Here is a 13,661-nt window from a genome sequence, read left to right as displayed (position 1 = left end):
AAGATGGATGGAGCTAAATACAGGGCAATCTTGGAAGGAAACCTCTTGGAGTCTGCAAAAAAGACTTGAGACTGGGGCGGAGGTTCACCTTCCAGCAGGACAACGACCCTAAACATAAAGCCAGGGCAACAATGGAATGGTTTAAAACAAAACATATCCATGTGTTAGAATGGCCCAGTCAAAGTACAGATCTAAATCCAATCGAGAATCTATGGCAAGATCTGAAAACTGCTGTACACAAATGCTGTCCTTTTAATCTGACTGAGCTGGAGCTGTTTTGCAAAGAAGAATGGGCAAGTATTTCGGTCTCTTCATGTGCAAAGCTGGTACACACATACCCTAAAAGACTGGCAGCTGTAATTGCAGCAAAAAGGTGGTTCTACAAAGTATTGACTCAGGGGGCTGAATAATTATGCACACCCCACTTTGCAGTTATTTTTTTTTTTTTTAAATGTTTGGAATCATGTAGGATTTTCGTTCCACTTCTCGTGTGTACACCACTTTGTATTGGTCTTTCACGTGGAATTCCAATAAAATTGATTCATGTTTGTGGCAGTAATGTGAGAAAATGTGGAAAACTTCAAGGGGGCCGAATACTTTTACAAGCCACTCCCCTGCGCGTCGCTATACCCCCCGCAGTGCTAGCGACACACAGCGTGTCGCCAGCACAATGTTTACCTAAGCGCTGTCTGTTAGCGTCGCTCCCCCTCCTCCTCTGTATCGGCGCTACCCACTCGCGTCCCTTCCCTCCCGCTGATTGGACTCTTTCAGGAACAGGACAATGGGTGAAGGGAGGTTGTGCATGAGATGGTTAAGTGGTGGTCAATGGCCAAGATGTTCTAGGTGAGATAATATGAAAAGGGTAAGTGTGGGTGAGTGACGGATGTGTTGTCGGAGCGAGTTCCAGAGGAGGAGGGAAGATCGAGAAAAGTCATGTAAGCGGGAGTTAGAAGAGGTGACCAGAGCGGAAGACGGGAGAATACTGTTGGAGAGCAGAGATTGCATGTAGAATTGCATCTGAAAATAAGTTTATTTAAATTAGTAGGAGCTAAGCTGTAAAGTGCTTTGTAGGCGAGATTCAGGATTTTTAATTGTATCCTTTGAGGGATTGGCCGAGTGGGATAGGGCTGGAGAAGTGGGAGGAGAGGTGGATGAGTCGTGCAGCAGAGTTTATGGTGGACTGTAGCGGGGCCAAACAGTTAGCAGATAGTCCACAGAGTAGAGAATGGCAGTAGTCTAGTCCTGAAATAATCAGTAAATGCACAAGAAGGCTACAGGCTTAAAGTGAACCAGAGATGGTTCACTAGCACGTATTTATATTTACCCAGGCTTCCTCTAGCCCATGAGCTGCGCCGAGTCCCTCGCCGTCCTCCTTGGCCCCTCCATTTAGCCGCTATAACTCCCAGTAATCCGGGCAGTCACGGCCTTCTGCGCATGCGTGGCTCAGCCGTATGTGCGCCCCCCGTCGCACTCCCGTCCCATGGAACGTTCTGCACTTGCACAGTAGTACTGGGCAGGCAGCTCCAGAGGACTGAAGCGTGGCCAGGACACACGTGGCCGAGCTGCGCATTCGCAGAAGACCTCGACTGGCAACAACTGACCGTATTATCGGCAGTAGTAATGCCAGGACGGAGGGTCCGAGGAGGACAGCGAAGGACTCAGCGCTGCTCATGGGGCTGGTGGAAGCCCTGGGTATGTATAAATTAAGGCTAGTGTACTGTCTCTGGTACACATTAAATCTTGTACCCCTGAAATGTTCAGCACAAATAATTTCTGCCTTTAGCTCTCTCCCATTCAAGTGCAACTCCAGGAACAAATCTAAATATGTCCCCTTATGTAACAGGCTGCTTAGTAAACTATGAACTTTGTCTTTTTCTGGTTGTTTAAACCTAGAGGTTAGGGCCCCTTCCAATAGAAGGACCTCACTGCGGTGGAAGGGTCTAGTACAAAAATTTGTGTGTGCAAACTGTTTTATAAGCTAACCTCTTCCATTAGTATAAATTTGAAATACCTGTTTCAGATAAAATTAGTTGCATTTATGACTTTAAAGTGAACCTTAAGCCAGAAAAAAAAAAATGAGTTTTACTGACCTGGGGCTTCTACCAGCCCCCTGCAGCAGTCCTGTGCCCTCGCAGTCACTCACTAATCCTCTGGTCCCCAGCTGCCAGCTTGTTTCATTTGCTTGGCCTCGCGTAGCTTTTTCTGCATTCCCGACTGTAATTAGCGCTATTACGGGCATAGATATGCGGCAACGCGTATTTTTGTACGCGTTGCGGCCCGCAATAGTGCTAATTGCAGTCGGGAATGCGGAAAAAGCTATGCGTGGCCAGTCCTGACGGGCCTGTCGGCAAAAACAAAACTAGCTGGCAGCGGGGGACCAGAGGATTAGTGAGTGGCTGCGAGGGCACAGGACTGCTGCAGGGGGCTGGTAGAAGCCCCAGGTGAGTAAATCTCATTTTTTTTTTCTGGCTTAATCTGAGGCTCTGCACACCTCTTGTTTTCGAGTCATTCAGATGCAGCCTGGTTTTGGATGCGCTGCCATTTCTCTACATCACGTACAAAAGTGTAAGTTAACCTTTTCTATTGTGTGAAATAACTTATCTTACCTGACGAAAAAAAAACTATGTCCAGCCAGTCCTGCTATTCAGATAGTTTCAGACAACCGGACCTCAATTTTCTTCATTGCACTGAAAGCAAATAAAAAAAGAGATAAGACACTAGGTGGGGCTATCAACTGTGAAGAATGTCATCTACAATGGATTTATGTACTATATGAAATTCATATTTACCTGAATCATTGCTCTTGTCTTCTAGGATCTACTTCCTTAATTTGAATAGACCAGTAAATGCCCATTCTTTATGTTCTAATACAAGGCCTTGTCCATCCCTCACAGTGATCACACTGCCCAGCTCCTCCTGTCACACCATTGCCATCTACTGCTCAATGGTGTGGGGAGGGGGCGCTAGACTCCAGAAGAGCAGAGTTTATGGAAAAAGATTGAGAACAAGACACTATACTACCATGAGCAGGACAGGTTGTGGGTGTGCAGCCCTTCAGCAAGACAGCTTGTTGGGGGAATACTACAGTGTGAGCCAAATAGATGCCAGGCAAGTCTCATAAAAAAACAAAAACAAAATAGGCACCATAACGACGTACAGAAGAATGCAGAAATGTATTCAGGAAACTCACTTTTACATTCATTTTCCTAGTTTTAGCCTCGAAAACACTTCCTGTACTGTATATTGCTGTATATTGTGTGTAGCCCCACCCTACCACTGATGCTAAATCCTGGTACACACTTTCAATTATGATTGGCCAATTTTACCAATTGGCCAATTTTACCACTTCCATGTAGTATGTGGGTCGACAGATATTGAATACTATGAGCAGATTGTGTAGGCAAAGCCTCATACTACTTGGAGTCAGTGAAATTGGTGTGTACCACGCTTTAGATATGTGGCTGATTAGATATGTGGAATTTTAACTACCAGAGCATTCTATTTTCTACTGGCCTTTGAACTCTCAGTAAACTGACATTCTACAGAGATCACCTGAGAGGACTAAAGAAATCACCACCTGTGATACATTTCAGAATGTAAATCAGAGTGAGGAAAGTTTTTACAAATAGCAAACACTGACTAAATAATTTATAAAGTAATATTGTTTAAAAAAAATCATTTTCACTAGAGTTCCTCTTCAAAATAATTTGTTCCTTAAAGAGAACCCGAGGCGGTTCGTGGAGGGAGGGGCAGATGGGACACAGAGCCATGTTCTCTGCCTCATGACATGCCTCTGTGTGTCCCCACCGTTGCTCTCTGCCTCCCCTCCCCCCACCGCCACGCTATAGCCCCCTGAGATTAGCAACAATATTTGATGCTATCTCGGAGGTAAACACAGGGAGGATTCCCTGTTTAAAACGCCTGCCAGGGGTGTTCCCTGCAGGGTTTCCAGAGCTGCCATTGGGCAGCTCTCTCTCCCTGGCCACGCCCCAAGCCGCTCCCCCGCCTCGCTGCACACTGTGAGAGACACACAGGCCTCGATTCATAAAGCATTACCTCATGCGGTAATGCTGAAAACAGCAGACTTTACCGACCACTTAGCAAAATGTCAATTCATAAAGGCTGTTACCGCATGAAAAGCTGACATTACCGACCAGGGAGCTAAATTACCGACTTGGCTGCAGTTACCGACAACACATGTCAGTAAATTGTCAGCAAATGTCAATTCATAAAGCCTTGAACAAGCGGTAAGCCAGGCGGTAGTTACCGACACCTCTGGTGAGGTCTTAACAAGTTACCGACAGCTCTGATTAATGCAAAGTGCAGAGATCCGAAAGTCTGTTTGATTCATCTGTGGAGAGAGCCGGAGAGCCGTCTGTGTGAATCATTTCAGCAGGCAGGGAAAGACTGTGTGACTCATCTGTCTGAGTCATCAGTGGAAAGAGCCGGCTGTGAGAGTAATTTCTGCAGGCAGGGAAAGACTGTGTGACTCATCTGTCTGAGTCATCAGTGGAAGAGCCAGAGAGAGCCGTCTGTGTGATTCATTTCTGCAGGGCAAAGAGGGAATCGGGACACTGCTCTACTCTACCGCTCAATGGGCTGCGGTAATTTACCGACCTCCAAGGGCAGCTGGGGAAATCTTTATGAATTAGCACACAGACCGGGAAAATACCGAGTGCGGTATTTTCCCGACAAGATTTTTGTTATCGCACTGCTGTTTATGAATCGAGGCCACAGTCTCTCCTTTCAGTGCCATGACCCAGAGGTCACAAAAAGTGAAAGTGGTCCAGAGGAGCGGTGGGAGCTGCGGTTTTTGCGGCTACCTGATCCGCTCAGCTCCCCTGATCAGGTAGCCTACGTTTTTTTTTAATCTATGAGCCCACCTTGGGCTCTCTTTAATACAATATACAGACCATACATTAAAACTTATTGTGAGGATAAGAGGAATAACGATGTCTTCATTATATACCTGGGGAAAACCTTATTCATAATTCACATTACAGCTTCCTAGACTGGAACATTGACTGGCCAGGTATAAATAGCACCCTGGCCTATCTAAAATTAGACCTGCCCAGTAAACCAAATGCAGATGGAGGTAAGCAGGATAATTACATGTTGGCATCCAGACCAGCCCAAAATCCTAATGTAGCAATGCACTATTACATACATCTATTACAGCAGAAGTTCCCCAATAGCACCACTGCATCCTGGGGTTGTTATTAAAGGGTGTAAAAGGGTATCACACTATCTGAGTACCATCTGTATTACATGGTGCCCACTGTGAGACCTAGAAGAGGATCCTGAGTTCCATCAGCCTCCATGAGACCAGTTAGGCTGGGATTATCTTTGAGTGCTCCATGATTATTTGCTGTGTGTGATTATCCGGTGAGGCTGCACCTGTATGTGTGAGGTGACAGTGGTATCCGCTGCTGGGCCTACCAGCTATTGCACTTCCAATTTATCAAGTGCAGAACTGTTGACAAACATGAGTGTGTGCAATGCATGTTGGAGTATAGAATGGTTGATGGTCGGAAGCAGCAGGCTGAGGACAGCAATATCATGCAGTTGCTTAAAGGATATCCAAGGCGAGTTGTAAAATCTATCTTTTCTTTTCTTCCAGTCCCTAGAAGTCATGTGGGTTTCTCTCCACAGCTCCAGTCTTCTCCTGGTCCTGCTGGCCACCTCCTAAGTATCACTGCACTCCGATGGGCTGGAGTCTTCTGTGCATGCACCCCAAGATAGCGCACCCCCATCACCAGGAGCCTACTGTGCAGGTGCAGTATGGTCCCAATGATGTGGGCACACGCAGAAGAGACTGATCCATCTGGGGTCAGCGATACTTCAGAGGTGGCCTGCAGGGTCGGAAAAAAAAAAAGGAGCTGCAGCGAGGAACCCAAGTGACTTCTAGGGGATGGAAGAAAAGCCCTAAGCAAAGCTAGATTTTAAGCCCCAAACACATGCTCAACAGTGGTCTTTTATGCAGCACAATTATTATTATTAAAACTTTTATTGTGAAACAAGTTGAAACAACCAGAAAAAGTTGCTCGTTATTGTTCACACAACTGATAAGACTGATAAGACTTCAATCCAACAGTTGGATTGACGTCTTATCAGTTGTGTGAACAATAGCAAGGAACTCTTTCTTGTTGTTTCAACTTATTTCACAACAAAATTTGTTTGATAATTGTGCTGCATAGAAGACTGCTGTCGTGTGTATGGGGCTTAAGACGTCTTGCACACATAGCCCGTTGTGTTGTGGTACTCTCCTTGCTACAGCTAGTCACCATGGCCATTAACCTCAGCGAGACTAACCACAGTACTCGTGGTGCGTCACAATGTAACCTAAGTGTTTCGGACGACGCAGAGGAGACACAGACGGTATTGCTCAGCACACAATTGCATTGGAGTCAATAGCACTGCAACAATCTATTTAGATCGGTCATTCAAAAATTCAGTGATGTACTACCTGTACAGCACAGGGCACGTCACTGACCGAGGGGTGGAGCTAACCAAATTACCCTGTCAGCACCCTCTGACGCAAGGTGATTAAAAGAAAAATAGTGCCGTGTGACCCTGGGGGGGGGGCTACCCTGCTGCAGGACAACTGTACCTTGCCAAGTGTGCAACAAGTCTAACATTTGGGTGAAAAGATCCTCTGTAGCTGCTTGAGAAAATGACTCTGCAGTAAGGGTGGGTCGTCACACACAGCAGATCTCACTCAGTGCAATGGGTGGGTGAAATGGAAATCCAGGCCATTATGTAAAAGCTAATTCAAATCAGTCGTGGGTTTCCTACGCAGGAAGTATGCAAATAATGAGCCCTATAACTGTTACTTTCTTTGATTTAAGTTGTAAACCCGCTAGCTGCCTCGAAAAAAAAACAACAAAACACATTTATGAAAAGCTATTACATTCGTTACACAAAACGTATTTAAAATTGCTGCTTAGAATTCAGCTTTAACCACTTGAGGACTACAGTCTTTCTAACCCTTAAGGACCAGGCACTTTTTTTCCACTCAGACCACTGCAGCTTTCACGGTTTATTGCTCGCTCATACAACCTACCACCTAAATGAATTTTGGCTCCTTTTCTTGTCACTAATAAAGCTTTCTTTTGGTGCTATATGATTGCTCCTGTGATTTTTACTTTTTATTATATTCAGCAAAAAAGACATGAATTTTGGCAAAAAAATGATTTTTTTAACTTTCTGTGCTGACAATTTTCAAATAAAGTAAAATTTCTGTATACATGCAGCGCGAAAAATGTGGACAAACATGTTTTTGATAAAAAAAAAAACCCATTCAGTGTATATTTATTGGTTTGGGTAAAAGTTATAGCGTTTACAAACTATGGTGCAAAAAGTGAATTTTCCCATTTTCAAGCATCTCTGACTTTTCTGACCCCCTGTCATGTTTCATGAGGGGCTAGAATTCCAGGATAGTATAAATACCCCCCAAATGACCCCATTTTGGAAAGAAGACATCCCAAAGTATTCACCGAGAGGCATAGTGAGTTCATAGAAGATATTATTTTTTGTCACAAGTAAGCGGAAAATGACACTTTGTGACAAAAAAAAAGAAAAAAAAAAAGAATCCATTTCTTCTAACTTGCGACAAAAAAAAATGAAATCTGCCACGGACTCACCATGCCCCTCTCTGAATACCTTGAAGTGTCTACTTTCCAAAATGGGGTCATTTGTGGGGTGTGTTTACTGTCCTCGCATTTTGGGGGGTGCTAATTTGTAAGCACCCCTGTAAAGCCTAAAAGTGCTCATTGGACTTTGGGCCCCTTAGCGCAGTTAGGCTGCAAAAAAGTGCCACACATGTGGTATTGCCGTTCTCAGGAGAAGTAGTATAATGCGTTTTGGGGTGTATTTTTACACATACCCATGCTGGGTGGGAGAAATATCTCTGTAAATGACAATTTTTTAATTTTTTTTACACACAATTGTCCATTTACAGAGTTATTTCTCCCACCCAGCATGGGTATGTGTAAAAATACACCCCAAAACACATTGTACTACTTCTCCCGAGTACGGCGATACCACATGTGTGGCACTTTTTTGCACCCTAACTGCGCTAAAGGGCCCAAAGTCCAATGAGTACCTTTAGGATTTCACAAGTCATTTTGCGGAATTTGATTTCCAGACTACTCCTCACGGTTTAGGGCCCCTAAAATGCCAGGGCAGTATAGGAACCCCACAAATGACCCCATTTTAGAAAGAAGACACCCCAAGGTATTCCGTTAGGAGTATGGTGAGTTCATAGAAGATTTTATTTTTTGTCAAAAGTTAGCGGAAAATTGATTTTTATTGTTTTTTTCACAAAGTGTCATTTTCCACTAACTTGTGACAAAAAATAAAATCTTCTATGAACTCACCATACTCCTAACGGAATACCTTGAGGTGTCTTCTTTCTAAAATGGGGTCATTTGTGGGGTTCCTATACTGCCCTGGCATTTTAGGGGCCCTAAACCGTGAGGAGTAGTCTGGAAATCAAATTCCGCAAAATGACCTGTGAAATCCTAAAGGTACTCATTGGACTTTGGGCCCTTTAGCGCAGTTAGGGTGCAAAAAAGTGCCACACATGTGGTATCGCCGTACTCGGGAGAAGTAGTACAATGTGTTTTGGGGTGTATTTTTACACATACCCATGCTGGGTGGGAGAAATAACTCTGTAAATGGACAATTGTGTGTAAAAAAATCAAAAGATTGTCATTTACAGAGGTATTTCTCCCACCCAGCATGGGTATGTGTAAAAATACACCCCAAAACACATTGTACTACTTCTCCCGAGTATGGCAATACCACATGTGTGGCACTTTTTTGCACCCTAACTGCGCTAAAGGGCCCAAAGTCCAATGAGTACCTTTAGGATTTCACAGGTCATTTTGCGAAATTTGATTTCCAGACTACTCCTCACGGTTTAGGGCCCCTAAAATGCCAGTTCAGTATAGGAACCCCACAAATGACCCCATTTTAGAAAGAAGACACCCCAAGGTATTCCGTTAGGAGTATGGTGAGTTCATAGAAGATTTTATTTTTTGTCACAAGTTAGTGGAAAATGACACTTTGTGAAAAAAACAATAAAAATCAATTTTCCGCTAACTTTTGACAAAAAATAAAATCTTCTATGAACTCACCATACTCCTAACGGAATACCTTTGGGTGTCTTCTTTCTAGAATGGGGTCATTTGTGGGGTTACTATACTGCCCTGGCATTTTAGGGGCCCTAAACCGTGAGGAGTAGTCTTGAAACCAAATGTCGCAAAATGACCTGTGAAATCCTAAAGGTACTCATTGGACTTTGGGCCCCTTAGCGTACTTAGGGTGTAAAAAAGTGCCACACATGTGGTACCGCCGTACTCAGGAGAAGTAGTATAATGTGTTTTGGGGTGTATTTTTACACATACCCATGCTAAGTGGGAGAAATATCTCTGTAAATGACAATTGTTTGATTTGTTTTACACACAATTGACCATTTACATAGAAATTTCTCCCACCCAGCATGGGTATGTGTAAAAATACACCCCAAAACACATTATACTACTTTTCCTGAGTACGGCGGTACCACATGTGTGACACTTTTTTGCAGCCTAGGTGCGCTAAGGGGCCCAACGTCCTATTCACGGGTCATTTTGAGGCATTTGTTTTCTAGACTACTCCTCGCGGTTTAGGGCCCCTAAAATGCCAGGGCAGTATAGGAACCCCACAAGTGATCCCATTTTAGAAAGAAGACACCCCAAGGTATTCCGTTAGGTGTATGGCGAGTTCATAGAAGATTTTATTTTTTGTCACAAGTTAGTGAAAAATGACACTTTGTGAAAAAAACCCAATAAAAATCAATTTCCGCTAACTTTTGACAAAAAATAAAATCTTCTATGAACTCGTCATACACCTAACAGAATACCTTGGGGTGTCTTTTTTTCTAAAATGGGGTCACTTGTGGGGTTCCTATACCGCCCTGGCATTTTACGGGCCCAAAACCGTGAGTAGTCTGGAAACCAAATGTCTCAAAATGACTGTTCAGGGGTATAAGCATCTGCAAATTTTGATGACAGGTGGTCTATGAGGGGGCGAATTTTGAGGAACCGGTCATAAGCAGGGTGGCCTTTTAGATGACAGGTTGTATTGGGCCTGATCTGATGGATAGGAGTGCTAGGGGGGTGACAGGAGGTGATTGATGGGTGTCTCAGGGGGTGGTTAGAGGGGAAAATAGATGCAATCAATGCACTGGGGAGGTGATCGGAAGAGGGTCTGAGGGGGATCTGAGGGTTTGGCCGAGTGATCAGGAGCCCACACGGGGCAAATTAGGGCCTGATCTGATGGGTAGGTGTGCTAGGGGGTGACAGGAGGTGATTGATGGGTGTCTCAAGGTGTGATTAGAGGGGGGAATAGATGCAAGCAATGCACTGGCGAGGTGATCAGGGCTGGGGTCTGAGGGCATTCTGAGGGTGTGGGCGGGTGATTGAGTGCCCTAGGGGCAGATAGGGGTCTAATCTGATAGGTAGCAGTGACAGGGGGTGATTGATGGGTAATTAGTGGGTGTTTAGGGTAGAGAACAGATGTGAACACTGCACTTGGGAGGTGATCGGACGTCGGATCTGCGGGCGATCTATTGGTGTGGGTGGGTGATCAGTTTGCCCGCAAGGGGCAGGTTAGGGGCTGATTGATGGGTGGCAGTGACAGGGGGTGATTGATGGGTGGCAGTGACAGGGGGTGATTGATGGGTGATTGACAGGTGATCAGTGGGTTATTACAGGGAAGGACAGATGTAAATAATGCCCTGGCGAATTGATAAGGGGGGGTCTGAGGGCAATCTGAGCGTGTAGGCGGGTGATTGGGTGCCCGCAAGGGGCAGATTAGGGTCTGATCTGATGGGTAACAGTGACAGGTGGTGATAGGGGGTGATTGATGGGTGATTGATGGGTAATTAGTGAGTGTTTAGAGGAGAGAATAGATGGAAACACTGCGCTTGGGTGGTGATCTGATGTCGGATCTGCGGGCGATCTATTGGTGTGGGTGGGTGATCAGTTTGCCCGCAAGGGGCAGGTTAGGGGCTGATTGTTGGGTGGCAGTGACAGGGGGTGATTGATGGGTGATAGGTGATTGGCAGGTGATTGACAGGTGATCAGTGGGTTATTACATGGAAGGACAGATGTAATTAATGCACTGGTGAATTGATAAGGGGGGGGGGGGGTCTGAGGGCAATCTGAGCGTGTGGGCGGGTGATTGGGTGCCCGCAAGGGGCAGCTTAGGGTCTGATCTGATAGGTAACAGTGACAGGTGGTGATAGGGGGTGATTGATGGGTGATTGATGGGTAATTAGTGGGTGTTTAGAGAAGATAACAGATGTAAACAATACATTTGGGAGGTAATCTGACGGCGGGTTTGCGGGCGATCTAATGGTGTGGGTGGGAGATCAGATTGCCCGCAAGGGGCAGGTTAGGGGCTGATTGATGGGTGGCAGTGACAGGGGGTGATTGATGGGTGATAGGTGATTGGCAGGTGATTGACAGGTGATCAGTGGGTTATTACAGGGAAGAACAGATGTAATTAATGCACTGGCGAATTGATAAGGGGGGGTCAGAGGGCAATCTGAGCGTGTTGGCGGGTGATTGGGTGCCCGCAAGGGGCAGATTAGGGTCTGATCTGATAGGTAAAAGTGACAGGTGGTGATAGGGGGTGATTGATGGGTGATTGATGGGTAATTAGTGGGTGTTTAGAGGAGAGAATAGATGTAAACAATGGATTTGGGAGGTGATCTGATGTCGGATCTGCGGGCGATCTATTGGTGTGGGTGGGTGATCAGATTGCCCGCAAGGGGCAGGTTAGGGGCTGATTGTTGGGTGGCAGTGACAGGGGGTGATTGATGGGTGATTGATGGGTGATTGATGGGTGATTGACGGGTGATTGACGGGTGATTGACAGGTTATCAGGGAAGATAGATGCATACAGTACACAGGGGGGGGGGGGTCTGGGGGGGGGTCTGGGGAGAATCTGAGGGGTGGGGGGTGATCAGGAGGGGGCAGGGGGCAGGGGGGGATATAAAAAAAAAATAGCGTTGACAGATAGTGACAGGGAGTGATTGATGGGTTATTAGGGGGGTGATTGGGTGCAAACAGGGGTCTGGGGGGTGGGCAGGGGGGGGTCTGAGGGGTGCTGTGGGCGATCAGTGGGCGGGGGGGGCAGATCAGTGTGTTTGGGTGCAGACTAGGGTGGCTGCAGCCTGCCCTGGTGGTCCCTCGGACACTGGGACCACCAGGGCAGGAGGCAGCCTGTATAATACACTTTGTATACATTACAAAGTGTATTATACACTTTGTATGCGGCGATCGCGGGGTTAACATCCCGCCGGCGCTTCCGTATGGCCGGCGGGATGTTACGGCGGGTGGGCGGAGCCAGTTGCCGGGGGAAGCGCGCGTCATCAATGACGCGATCGCTCCCCCGGCATGCCTAAAGGACGCGCCGCCTGAAGGCGTATTGCGGTCCTTTAGGCGTCCACTTTGCCGCCGCCCATGGGCTGTGGGCGGTCGGCAAGTGGTTAAAGACTTGAACGTTGTTATGCAACATCCTTTATAGGAGGCAAAACATTGTTATTCAGCGTGCATTACACTGTTCGTCATTCTTCCCTAAAGCTCTCCTTTTCTCTTCTCTTCTCATTAAAGAACTAAAATAAAGCATTACTGGAAGAAGCTTGCTAAATTAGGCTTGAATCCAATAATATTAACAGCCCCAAATTATCAATAGTGCTCTTCAGAGCGTGCTGCTGTCAATACTGACGGATTAATGGAACTTCACAAGATCATATTACACAGACGGCCAAAGAAAGGCATAGGGATGATATAAATGAGAAAGAATCACCATATTACCTAGAATTAGTCACCCAAACAAAATAGTTTTGTTTATTAACCCTGCTTTTTCTCAAAAGATAGCTTATGCCAATGCTTCCAGTGATTGTAACAACTCCAGGCTCATAAAAGACAAAAGGAGACCAGAAGCCCAATGGTGCAAAATTGTGTAAGATTCATAAAATAAAATGCTAAGGATGTATATACTCACAAAAAGAAAGAGGAAAAGCTGCACACCATTCCCGAGGTGCTGGACCAAAGCGTAAATCACATTGGCCTCAATTCACTAAGCTTAACTCCTGTCTTTAATAACTCTTCTGAGCTGTTTTACAGTTATCACCATGGTGATATAATTGTGATAACTGTAAAACAGCTCAGAAGAGTTATTAAAGACAGGAGTTAAGCTTAGTGACTTGAGGCCTTAATCTAAGAGGGTCCACATACTCCATGAGAGTAAATGCTAATTTATTCACCAATGGTGACTAGGCCTGAACGATTTTAGGAAAAGATTGAATTTCGAGCGATTTCTGTCCGAAATCACGATTTCGATTCGATTCACTATTTTTTTCAAATCAAACTTTGTTCCCCCTCTATGTCTGTCTCTGTGCCAGCTGTCTCTCTGTGCCAGCTGTCTCTCTGTCTCTGTGCCAGATCTGTGACTGTCTCTGTGCCCGCTGTCTCTCTCTGTGCCCACTCTGTGCCCGCTCTGTCTCCTCTGTGCCAGCTCTGTCTCTCTCTGTGCCAGCTCTGTGCCTGCTGTGTCAGCTCTGTGCCTGCTCTGTGTCTACTCGGTGCCAGATCTGTGTCTCTCTG

General features: G+C 45.7%; 1 protein-coding gene across 4 annotated transcripts in view; it reads right to left on the bottom strand.

Moving 5' to 3' along the window:
- The window catches only part of POLK (DNA polymerase kappa), a 151,634-nt gene that overhangs the window by 128,271 nt on the left and 9,702 nt on the right, over positions 1-13,661 (bottom strand). For 2 of the 4 annotated variants that reach the window (XM_068248729.1, XM_068248768.1), the window contains exon 2: positions 2,607-2,687. The exons of 1 other annotated variant lie outside the window; for it this stretch is intronic. The gene's annotated coding sequence lies outside the window, so the exon portion shown is untranslated. Of the gene's footprint in view, positions 1-2,606; positions 2,688-13,059; positions 13,151-13,661 lie in introns of those variants that run through there. One more of the 4 variants, XM_068248742.1, reaches the window with a different exon arrangement.

Source organism: Hyperolius riggenbachi, chromosome 1 (assembly GCF_040937935.1).
Source record: "Hyperolius riggenbachi isolate aHypRig1 chromosome 1, aHypRig1.pri, whole genome shotgun sequence".
Taxonomy (NCBI): Eukaryota; Metazoa; Chordata; class Amphibia; order Anura; family Hyperoliidae; genus Hyperolius; species Hyperolius riggenbachi.
The sequence above is the reverse complement of the archived record's forward strand: the minus strand, read 5'-3'. Positions and strand labels throughout refer to the sequence as shown.